This window comes from Panulirus ornatus, chromosome 7 (assembly GCF_036320965.1).
Source record: "Panulirus ornatus isolate Po-2019 chromosome 7, ASM3632096v1, whole genome shotgun sequence".
NCBI lineage: Eukaryota > Metazoa > Arthropoda > Malacostraca > Decapoda > Palinuridae > Panulirus > Panulirus ornatus.
Window position 1 is genome coordinate 44664635 of NC_092230.1, and position 13379 is coordinate 44678013.

The window sequence follows — 13379 nt, forward strand, 5'->3', positions numbered from 1 at the left end:
ACGATGGTTTCTGAGGTCTTCTACCTCCCCACAACCGGGTCTGGGACCTTACCTTACCTTAAAATGGTTTCTGAGGTCTTCTACACCCCGCACAACTGGGTCTGGGACCTTACCTTACTTTACCTTACGATGGTTTTTGAGGTCTTCTATACCCTCAACAACTGGGTCTGGGACCTTACCTTACTTTACCTTACGATGGTTTCTGAGGTCTTCTACACCCCCCACAACTGGGTGTGGGACCTTACCTTACCTTACGATGGTTTCTGAGGTCTTCTACCTCCCCACAACTGGGTCTGGGACCTTATTTTACCTTACCTTACGATGGTTTCTGAGGTCTTCCACACCCCTCACAACTGGGACTGGGACCTTACCTTACGATGGTCTCTGAGGTCTTCTATACCCCCCACAACTGGGTCTGGGACCTTACCTTACCTTACGATGGTTTCTGAGGTCTTCTACCTCCCCACAACTGGGTCTGGGACCTTACCTTACCTTACGATAGTTTCTTAGGTCTTCTACCTCCCCACAACTGGGGCTGGGACCTTACCTTACCTTAGCTTATGATGGTTTCTGAGGTCTTCTACACCCCCACAACGGGGTCTGGGACCTTACCTTACCTTACGATGGTTTCGGAGGTCTTCCACACCCCTCACAACTGGGACTGGGACCTTACCTTACCTTACGATGGTTTCTGAGGTCTTCTACACCCCCACAACGGGGTCTGGGACCTTACCTTACCTTACCTTACGATGGTTTCGGAGGTTTTCTACCTCCCCACAACTAGGTCTGGGACCTTACCTTACCTTACGATGGTTTCTGAGGTCTTCTACACCCCCACAACCGGGTGTGGGACCTTACCTTACCTTACCTTACGATGGTTTCTTAGGTCTTCTACACCCCCACCCCCCACAACTGGGTGTGGGACCTTACCCTACCTGACGTATATCATCCAAGATGGTTTCGAAGCTCAACTAACCCCCCCCCCCCCCAATCACAGTTCGGTCTGGGGCCAAGGTGTTGTGGTGTCGCTTTTCTGGTTAATCAAACTGTTGAAGGCCGCACCCGCCAGTGGCCCCCACGAGCCCATCATATCATGGCTGGTCTACACTGTGTTATCACCCGGCCAAAAGCATCGTACAATTTTTTTAGTCCAGTGTTTCCAATGGCCGTAAGTAATGTATTAAATATACATTATGTATCAATACACACACAAAAAAAATCACATGGTCTAAAAGTTTCAACACAAAGAATATAAAATAGTTATAGTGAAAATACAATAGGATACAGTATCAAATGGGCAAAATTCAAATTCAAAGACATTTCAAATTAGCATCTGAGGTGTTCAAATACAACAGCTGATGGATAATATTTCAGGGGATCCTTAAAGTGTATTTAAAGAACGAGGAAAAAGCCGTATTTTGGCCATTTTCAGGACGAAATTATCATACATACCTAATAATATAACACGAATACACTCAATGGTTATTATCATTCAATTACATACAGTGCAACGTGCAACTGTGCTAATTGCTAATGAATAAGACTTATTACGAAACATTAACAAAAAAAAAAATCAACATGACAATGCATTTCCTATTTTACAATGCTTCACAAATTATCATACATTTGCATATGATAGCGGGGGGGGACGATTATCATCATCATATTAAATTCAAAATTGTCATACATGGTAATTATCATCAACCTGGCAACATGGCCTCCGCGTCGGCAAAATACGCATGCGCAATGCCATTCGACTCTCTCTCTCGAATCACACATTTACTTTTATATTCATTGAACCATTCAATCAGCCTTATCAAATGAAGCTAGTAGTAGTTCGCCATTACATACATATATACCTGTTGAATGTGCATTGTCCTTGACCAATCAACAAGTTGAATCCCTAAAAAAAATTAAAAAAAAAAAAGAAACGGGAAGGACAGAGTTCCGACCCCCTTCAGTTTGGGACGCCATGAATCACCATCAGACAAATCCATATAAATCCCCACCATCATTACCCCCCGCTGAATTTATATGATCCCTGGCCTTAGCTTTCGAGTCACGAATAAATCTGCGCTTACTTGTGCTCTTGAAAAGGCTGTAATGTGACGCCGAAGCAGGAAAATTGAAGTGATTTCCTCTCGTCGCCCCAAGATGGTCTTCCACTACCCGCCAGCAGCAGCGTTCCAACATTACGTGCAATGTTGAGTTTCGGTGACAATTCTTACTGGAAAAATAATTATATTCAGTTTAGTATATGTTCCGTAACGATGCTATATAATAATTATTTCAAGGTAATAATTTTAGATGAGCAAATAATCCTCTGGAAATTCATAAAACGAACAAATTTAGTAATTTAAAAGACTGTTCGGTCGGTTGGAAAATTCGAGAACGCACTCGAGACGTTCGTAATGGTAGGAAAATATTAATTAACTTCACCTGAAAAACACCTCATTAATGACCGTTCTAATTACCTTCACACATATACATATTACTGAAAAAAATATGTATAGATAATATGTGATAATCGACTTATGCCCCAATCAGGAATTCCATATATATAAATTCCTAATACTTCACCAACCAAGTCAATTTTAAGTTAATTATCCTTTGAAAAGTTACAGCATCTCGATTAATGATATCAACATGGCTGTAAATGACCAGCTGTCCCACACAGTTCATAAACATCGCGTATTTTGCTACACACACACACACACACACACACACACACACATGGGCCTCTGTGGTGTAGAGGTTTGCAACATGGCCTCCGCGTCGGCAAAATACGCATGCGCAATGCCATTCGACTCTCTCACACTCTCCAATCACACATTTACTTTTATATTCATTGAACCATTCAATCAGCCTTATCAAATGAAGCTAGTAGTAGTTCGCCATTACATACATATATACCTGTTGAATGTGCATTGTCCTTGACCAATCAACAAGTTGAATCCCTAAAAAAAAAAATAATAAACGGGAAGGACAGAGTTCCGACCCCCTTCAGTTTGGGACGCCATGAATCACCATCAGACAAATCCATATAAATCCCCACCATCATTACCCCCCGCTGAATTTATATGATCCCTGGCCTTAGCTTTCGAGTCACGAATAAATCTGCGCTTACTTGTGCTCTTGAAAAGGCTGTAATGTGACGCCGAAGCAGGAAAATTGAAGTGATTTCCTCTCGTCGCCCCAAGATGGTCTTCCACTACCCGCCAGCCGCAGCGTTCCAACATTACGTGCAATGTTGAGTTTCGGTGACAATTCTTACTGGAAAAAAAAAAAATTATATTCAGTTTAGTATATGTTCCGTAACGATGCTATATAATAATTATTTTAAGGTAATAATTTTAGATGAGCAAATAATCCTCTGGACATTCATAAAACGAAGAAATTTAGTAATTTAAAAGACTGTTCGGTCGGTTGGAAAATTCGAGAACGCACTCGAGATGTTCGTAATGGTAGAAAATTATTAATTAACTTCACCTGAAAACCACCTCATTAATGACCGTTCTAATCACCTTCACACATATACATATTACTGAAAAAAATATGTATTGATAATGTGTGATAATCGACTTATGCCCCAATCAGGAATGCCATATATATATATATATATATATATATATATATATATATATATATATATATATATATATATATATATATTCCTAATACTTCACCAAGTTAATTTTAAGTTAATCATCCTTTGAAAAGTTACTGCATCTCAATTAATGATATTAACATGGCTGTAAATGACCAGCTGTCCCACACAGTTCATAAACATCTCGTATTTTGCTACACACACACACACACGCACACATGGGCCTCTGTGGCCCCCAACATGGCCTCCGCGTCGGCAAAATACGCATGCGCAATGCCATTCGACTCTCACTCTCCAATCACACATTTACTTTTATATTCATTGAACCATTCAATCAGCCTTATCAAATGAAGCTAGTAGTAGTTCGCCATTACATACATATATACCTGTTGAATGCACATTGTCCTTGCCCAATCAACAAGTTGAATCCTTGAAAAAAAAATAAAAAAAAATAAACGGGAAGGACAGAGTTCCGACCCCCTTCAGTTTGGGACGCCATGAATCACCATCAGACAAATCCATATAAATCCCCACCATCATTACCCCCCGCTGAATTTATATGATCCCTGGCCTTAGCTTTCGAGTCACGAATAAATCTGCGCTTACTTGTGCTCTTGAAAAGGCTGTAATGTGACGCCGAAGCAGGAAAATTGAAGTGATTTCCTCTCGTCGCCCCAAGATGGTCTTCCACTACCCGCCAGCAGCAGCGTTCCAACATTACGTGCAATGTTGAGTTTCGGTGACAATTCTTACTGGAAAAAAAAAAATTATATTCAGTTTAGTATATGTTCCGTAACGATGCTATATAATAATTATTTTAAGGTAATAATTTTAGATGAGCAAATAATTCCTTGTAAATTCATAAAACGAACAAATTTAGTAATATAAAAAGACTGTTCGGTCGGGTGGAAAATTCGAGAACGCTCTCGAGACGTTCGTAATGGTAGGAAAATATTAATTAACTTCACCTGAAAAACACCTCATTAACGACCGTTCTAATTACCTTCACATATATTACTTAAAAAAATATGTATAGATAATGTTTGATAATCGAGTTATGCCCAATCAGGAATGCCATATATATATATATATATATATATATATATATATATATATATATATATATATATGTATATATATATATATATATATATATATACCTAATACTTCACCAACCAAGTCAATTTTAAGTTAATTATCCTTTGAAAAGTTACAGCATCTCGATAAATGATATTAACATGGCTGTAAATGACCAGCTGTCCCACACAGTTCATAAACATCGCGTATTTTGTTAGACACACACACACACACACACACAAATACACACACACGGGCCTCTGTGGTGCAGAGGTTTGCGTTACCGACCATGGGTGGTCATGGGTTCGAATCCTGGGCGCAGCAGCAGTAGGCGGCCCACAGGCAATCCCAGGTGTTCACCCTTCCCTTGTTCCTGGTTGATATATGAGTGTAACTGCATCATACTTAATCGCCGTCTCCCGCGTTAGCGAGGTAGCGCAATGAAACAGACTGGCCCAACCCACCCATACGTAAACGCCCACAAATATGTATTCATTTTTTTTTATACTATTCGCCATTTCCCACGTTTAGTGAGGTAGCGTTAAGAATAGAGAACTGAACCTTTGAAGGAAATCCTCACTTGGCCCCCTTCTCTGTTCCTTCTTTCGGAAAATTAAAAACGAGAGGGGAGGATTTCCAGCCCCCCGCTCCCTCCCCTTTTAGTCGCCTTCTACGACACGCAGGGAGTACCTGGGAAGTATTCTTTCTCCCCTATCCCCAGGGATAATATATATATCCCCTATCCCTGGGGATATGGGAGAAAGAATACTTCCCACGTATTCCCTGCGTGTCGTAGAAGGCGACTAAAAGGGAAATATATATATATATATATATATATATATATATATATATATATATATATATATTCCTATGAGTCCACGGGGAAAATGAAACACGAAAAGTTTCCAAGTGCACTTTCGTGTCATAATCACATCATCAGGGGAGACACAAGAGAGAAATATAACAGTCAGTTGATATACACCGAAAAGACGAAGCTAGGACGCCATTTGGTAAACATGTGATATATGAGTCGGGAAAACACGAGTGTAAAACTCTCTCCTCGTCACACACACACACACACACACACACACACACACACACACACACACACACACATGCCTCCCCCACCGACACACGCTCCCTCGTTTGCATAAAAAGAATAAATTACAAAGACTAATTACCAGTGACCCACGTATAATGATACGCCATTCAGTGGCCTCAGAGCGGGAAGCAACGCACTTTAAACACACACACACACACACACACACACACACACACACACACACACACACACACACACACACAAGGGTGTGTCCACTTGATTGTGAAATCCTGTAAAGATAAAAAATTACTTATGGAAGAGTAAGGCCATTTTTAAGAATGAGCACGACGGTACGACCCTTGAGCACGACGGTACGACCCTTGAACACGATGGTGCGACCCTTGAACACGACGGTGCGACCCTTGAACACGACGGTACGACCCTTGAACACGATATTGCGACCCTTGAGCACGACAATACGACCCTTGAGCACGACGGTTCTACCCTTGATCACGACAATACGACCTTTGAGCACGACGGTACGACCCTTGAACACGACAATACGACCCTTGACCACGACGATACGACCCCAGGACACGACGTTACGACCCTTGGACACGACCCCTTGAACACGACGGTACGACCTTTGACTTGAGACTTAAGCAACCCAGTTTTAGTGAAGACTGCGTCAAACACATCCCCACTAAACCTGGGTTGTTTAAACCTGGGTTGTTTAAACGATGGTCGACTGTCAGGCAGCACTAACGGGGCCGGGCCATTAACAACACAACCTGCGTTACTGTGCTCTCTCTCTCTCTCTCTCTCTCTCTCTCTCTCTCTCTCTCTCTCTCTCTCTCTCTCTTTAAAAGCGTTCCTCTCGCCTTCCTCCACTGACCTCCACGACGGCATATATCTCTATATGACCTCTGGACACCCACACACTGTCGCTAGAGAGGGTACTGGGGGGGTGGGGGGGGTGGAAGTGGAGGTCAGGTCAGGTCAGGTCAGGTCGAAGGGTCACGTCAGCCTCCGTCGTATCGTTATCAGCAGGTGGACCCCCGAAATCTCGACCTTATGCCCAGTTATCTACTGTTCTCCATCGTTAGCTTCAACCACCACCTCCCACCACTAAGTCCCTGGGAGGCGCGCCCCTTGGGTACGCTGTGTTCTCCTTCTGCGCCTCCGCCAGCAGCAGGGGCTGGGGGGGGGTTAATGCTCAGAAGCGTGCAATAACAACAACAATAATAATGATGATAATGATAATTACCGCTACTATATCTACCGCTACAATAATAATTACCGCTACTACTACTACTACTACTTACTAGTGCTACTACGACCTATTAGTGCTACTACTACTGCTACTACGACCTGCTACTACTACTACTACTACTACTGCTACTGCTGCTACTGCCACTACTACTACTGCTACTAATACTACTACTACTACTACTACTACTACTACTACTACTACCACTAACACGACTACTACTACTACTATAATAACAGGCCACCTACAGGCATTTCGGTCTCCCGTCTTCCCCCACCATCTGCTTAATTTACATTCGTCTCCACACCTGTCCCCCCCTCCTCCCCCCCACGCCCCCCCCAAACCACCAAATAAGGATTTACAGCCGGGAGGTGTAAATGGCTCTCATGTAATTTACATGAAGGGCAAATTGGCTCTTGAGTTGGGGGGAGGGGGGTGTTGAGGTGGGGGGGAGGTCCAATGAGAGAGGGGGGGAGGAGGAGGGGACGGATGGGGGGGGGTTGGTTGGTTGGTTTCCTGGGGGGGGGGAGGGAAGGGCACAGAGCAGGTCAGAGGTCAGGGAAGGTCAACAGTCAAGACTCAGGTCAGGTCAGGTCACCACACACGAGGTCAGACAGAGGGCGCGCCCCCCCCGGGCCGCTGTCCCTTGGGGCCTAGGGTGGTGGGGAGAGGGAGGGAAGCCTGGGTCATGGAGGGCGAAGGCAGGTGTGTTGAGGAGGGGGAAAGGAGGGAGGGAGGGAGGAGGGAAGGGAGGGAGGGATAAAGGGAGGGTCAGGCCATAAGGTCAACAGAAGGCTTCGAAATAACCTCCCCAAGCGGTCAAAACAAAGGCTTATTGGGGAAGGGGGGGGAGGGGAGGGGGGGGGGTTGGTGACCTCACTGACCTACACCCCTCCATCTCTCTCTCTCTCTCTCTCTCTCTCTCTCTCTCTCTCTCTCTCTCTCTCTCTCTCTCTCTCTCTCTCTCTCTTCCCTCCCTCCCCCACCAATGACCTCCTCACCTTCCACCCCTGAACAACTACGCATTAACCTGCCCAGACGACCCTACCCACCACAACCACCACCACAACCACAACCACCACAACCACAACCACCACAACCACCACCACAACCACAACCACCACCACAACCACCACTTCAATAACTCCCTCCTCATTCAACTCGACCCTTCCCCCCACGTCAAACAGACACTACCCAAGTCTCTTCTAACGAACGAAGAACATTACAGCAACGTAAGGAAGGAAGAACATTACAGCAACGTAAGGAAGGAAGAACATTACAGCAACGTGAGGAAGGAAGAACATTACAGCAACGTGAGGAAGGAAGAACATTACAGCAACGTGAGGAAGGAAGAACACACTACAGCGGCTGCCTAACCACGGAAACACTACAGTGTGTTACGAGCACAGTGGTGGAGTCTGTACCGGGGTAGCGCGGGGTGTGTGTGTGTGTGTGTGTGTGTGTGTGTGTGTGTGTGTGTGTGTGTGGTGTGCACCCGGATCCTTCCTTTTAAATGCCCACACACAGCTTCGGGGGGCCATGGAGTATGACATGTGATGGTGGGCGTTTAAAGAATATTCTCTAAGTAAGGAGTTTCTCCCTCTGTAGAATTAATATTAATAGGCAACATAGTCCCCCCCCTTAGATATGTACCCTTCATCCCCTTAGATATGTACCCTTCACCCAGTTAGATATGTACCCTTCACCCCTTAGATATGTACCCTTCACCCCTTTGATATGTACCATTCACCCCTTTAGATAGGTACCCTTCACCCCCTTAGATATGTACCCTTCACCCCCTTAGATATGTACCATTCATCCCCTTAAATATGTACCCTTCACCACCTCAGATATGCACCCTTCACCCCTTAAATAAGTACCCTTCACCCTTAGATATGTACCCTTCACCCCCTTAGATATGTACCCTTCATCCCTTTAGATATGTACCCTTCACCCCTTAGATATGTACCCTTCATCCCTTAAATATGTACCCTTCACCCCCTTTGATATGTACCCTTCACCCATCCTATTACTGAAATGCTTTCCCTGTGTCTAACCAGACAATAAGATTTTTGAAATCAAAATCAACATCAAAACAGACCACTTCGAGGCTGTCTGTGACCATTGAGTGCTCTCTGTTTCGTACATAGACCCACAGACCACACAGACCCAGCTCTCCATTCTCTCTATGTCTGTTTCGGACACAGACACACACAGGCCCCAAGGTCCTATCCGTGTAGAGTGACCAAAATCTGAGCCACAATGTTTGAGGTGAAGAAGTGAAATGTAAGAGGAGTAATTAGTTTCCCGGATCTGAACACAATTACCCTACATGTGAATCCTAGAATTTTGTGTTTTCTAATTGTTTTTTTACCGTAAATTTCTATCAAGTGTAATCTTTTGATCTATGTCGTTATATGTGTGTGTGTGTGTGTGTGTGTGTGTGTGTGTGTGTGTGTGTGTGTGTGTGTGTGTGTGGGTGGGTGGGTTGGGCCATTTTTATTTCTTTTTTATTTTCCAAAAGAAGGAACAGAGAAGGGGGCCAGGTGAGGATATTCCCTCAGAGGCCCAGTCCTCTGTTCTTAACGCTACCTCGCTATCACGGGAAATGACGAATAGTATAAAATAAATGAATATATATATATATATATATATATATATATATATATATATATATATATATATACTATCGAAAAAAAACATACAGCTCAGAAATCTAAAAATATATGAAAATTAAAAATCTGTTTCCTTGCGCTACCTCGCTAATGCGGGAAATGGCGAATAGTATAAAAGAGATATATATATATATACATATATATATATATATATATATATATATATATATATATATATATATATACTATCGAAAAAAACATACAGCTCACAGGAAATCTAAAAATATATAAAAATTAAAAATCTGTGGTGCTTAAATTGCAAATTTACCGTTTTTTTTTTTTCCTTGTCTAATTCTCTCCACTGCTTAATTGGCTTTAGGTCTCCAGAGATTATAAGATTAAATCCTTTTTTCCTTTTTTTTTTTTCTCCTTCCTACTTATACCTATTTTCGTATCTCGTGTGAGAATTCATACTGCAGTATGACTTCTCGTTTTCTTTTTTACTAACGGTATGTAAAAAAAAAAGAAATCCAATTACCTATATTCAAATTCATTTGCCACCTGTGAGCCCTGGTGAACGGTTTCTCTCTCTCTCTCTCTCTCTCTCTCTCTCTCTCTCTCTCTCTCTCTCTCTCTCTGCGGTGGAAGACCTTCCAAATTTCTGCTGTGGTTTTAACTCCGTACGAGAGTTCTGGTGACGCTACAGCGCAGACCAGCATCATCACTAGGATCAGTGTTCACGAGACAGAATATACAGGTCCCAAAACGTATCCCTGTGGCACACCACTTGTCACGTCTGACCATTCCATGACCTGACCCTTAATCTCAAGCCCTTTGTGTATGGCCAATCAACAACTTTCTACTGACAATCTTTGATGTCGGAATTCATCAAAAATGCTACATATAAATCTATAATTATTAGAAAATTATTCACATCATCCACACGAAAATCTAGAATTATGACAAAATTATTAACATCATCCACACGAAAATCTAAAATTATTGCAAAATCATTAACATCATCCACCCGAAAATCTAAAATTATAGCAAAATTATTAACATCATCCACACGAAAATCTAAAATCATTACAAAATTTTTAACATAATCCACACGAAATCTAGAATTAATAAAAAATCATTATCATCCACACGAAAATCTAAAATAATTACAAAATTATTAACATCATCCACACGAAAATCTAAAATTAATACAAAATCATTAACATCATCCACACGAAAATTATTACAAAATTATTAACATCATCCACACGAAAATCTAAAATTAATACAAAATCATTAACATCACCCACACGAAAATCTAAAATTATTACAAAATTATTAACATCATCCCCTTCACTTTCATCAAATGTGCTGGCCCGTCAAAATTACATGATCATCTAAATAGATATTCAGTCATGTCCCCAATGAGGTTTTACTCTAAATCTATCAGCTGTGGATATCACACTCATTGGTCGAAAATTTCAGAGCAGAGACTTAGTAAAAATTTCTTTTTTTCAACATTGGTGATACATTGGAAGACTTCCGATCTTTAGGATCTTTCCCTGTGGCCTTAAGTGACTCATTAAGAAGTGTAGTCAGAGGTATAGCTATTATCTATCTAAGTGTTGGCTTATCTCGCTCCCAGATAAGACGTATCAAGGCCTGTCATTTTGTGTACGTTCATGCCATATAATGTTGGTGGTGTGTCCTGAATGTGGCAATCGATTGGTTTTAGAATGTTCTCTCACTGGATTTAGAATCTGGGCAGCGTTTTCAGTGGTATAAACGAATGAAGAAAAAGAAAATAAGATCTTTGTTATGACTTCATTATCCTAAATAGTCAACTTTTTTTTCCGTAAATGATGGAACAACTGTCAGTGTAAAGACATTCAATCTTTGAACTTAACTACAGAATTGGCTTTCCTTCCCCCCCCCCCCCCCCCCCCCCCCAGCAACGTATGATTTATACTAACTTTAATTTGGAAGTTTTTACTTTTTCTTGTGTCCTGATTTGTGTCGAACATCAGGAAGGCTATTATTTCCCAGTTCACTGTTTTGGCTTCATCCCGGAAAATGCCCGGCTACAACGCATTGGCAAACACGTTCCCTCTACTGCTGAGAAAGTCTTACTGGAGCTTTTCCAAAGTACGTCCATACCCTCTGCAACGGCCCGTGGCATCCCAGACGAACCGGGTCATGTCAAGATCATGAAACTATGACAGATGTAAGATCTGGTATTTGCTTTAGCGAATAAAGTCGAACCGACCAGCATTACAGACAACCTTCGAAAAGCAGGTTTTCAGCCTCCACAACCGAACCAACATGGCCGACCACTCCACAGGGACAGACCACCCTCCCCCCCCCACCTCCCTCCCCCCCCCCCACCTCCCTCCCCCCATACCCCCCTCAACCCCAAGAGCTCCCCTCCTTCCAGAAACTTCTCTCCCCCCCCCCTCCTTCCGGAGCGCACCAGACCTCGCCCAAGAGAAAACGAAACGAAGCGATTAAAAAAAAAGTAAAAAAGTAAAAAAAGTAAAAAAAAGTAAAAAAAGTAAAAAAGTAAAAAAAGTAAAAAAAAGTAAAAAAAAGTAAAAAAGTAAAAAAAGTAAATAAAAGTAAAAAAAAGTAAAAAAAGTAAAAAAGTAAAAAAAAAAAGAATTGTAAAGTGCCGTTCCCGTTGAGTGAGTCTCCCACTTTATAACACTTATACTTCCCTTACCACCCCCCCCCATCGGCCCCCCCCTCACCCCCCCACACCTACCTAACCCCCCCCCCCCCCCCCCAAGCTCCTCCTCCGTTCCCAGGACGGTAGTTCCGGCCGTCCTTGGGGGGGGGGGGGAGGAGGAGGAGGAGGAGGAGGAGGAGGAGGAAGGAGGAAGGAGGAGGAGGAGGAGGAGGAGGAAGGAGGAGGAGGAGGTTGGGGGGGGGGGGGGGGGGGAGTTGCGTCTGGAGTCTCGCCAAGTTAAAGGAAATAAAATTAATTTTATGCCGCTGTGTTATACTGTGGAGGGGGGGGAGGGGGAGGAAGGGGGAGGGGGAGGAAAGGGGGAGGGGGAAGAAGGGAAGAGAAGGGAAGGGAAGGGAAGGGAAGGGAAGGGAAGAGGGGAGGGGAGCTACTGGGGGTTGAGCGCTAGCGAGGTAAATGGTGGGTGTTCATGGAGGGAGGGGAGGGGAGGGGGGAGGGGAGGGGAGGGGGAAGGGGGGGGGGCGCTTAACGGCTCAGGTGGGGAGGAGGGGGCAGGTCCTCGTCGAGTATAACGAGTCCTGATGAGTTCCTGAGGTGTTGGCGGAGCCCTCGTTGAGGTTAACGAGTTCTAATGAGTTCAAGGGAGGGATTAGCGGGTCCGCGTTGGGCTCAACGATTTCTTCGTGAGTGTCAGGAGGCGCTGGTGGGTGGGGGGGGGGGGGGTGGTCCGCGTTGTCAAGCCTAACGAGTTCTAATGAGTTTCAGAGTGTTACGGGCTCTTCGTTTAACTTAACGAGTTCTAATGAGTCTCAGGGTGTTGGTGGGTCTTCGTTGGGCTTAATGAGTTCCAAGGGAGAATTGGTGGATTATCCGTTGAGCTTAAAAGTTGATCTCCAGCTGAGTTTAACGAGTTCTAGTGAGTGTCAGGGGCGTTGGTGGATCGTCGTTGACCATCAACGAGTTCTAATGAGTTCCAGGAGGTGAAGGTGTGGTCTCGTTAAGTTTAACGAGTTACAACAAATTCCACAGGAAGTTGGTGGGTCCTCGTTGCGCTTAACGAGTTCTAAGAGGATCCAAGGGGG

The 13379-nt window shown here is 43.5% G+C and overlaps 1 long non-coding RNA gene across 1 annotated transcript in view; it reads right to left on the bottom strand.

The window, feature by feature from the left end:
• The window catches only part of LOC139749596 (uncharacterized), a 186208-nt gene extending 181852 nt beyond the window's left edge, over positions 1-4356 (bottom strand). The window contains exons 1-3 of the long non-coding RNA XR_011712995.1: positions 4214-4356; positions 3128-3273; positions 2082-2227 (exon numbers count right to left, since the gene is read on the bottom strand). This is a non-coding gene — a long non-coding RNA (uncharacterized lncRNA). The remainder of the gene's footprint in view (positions 1-2081; positions 2228-3127; positions 3274-4213) is intronic.
• Between the last annotated feature and the right edge of the window lie 9023 nt (positions 4357-13379).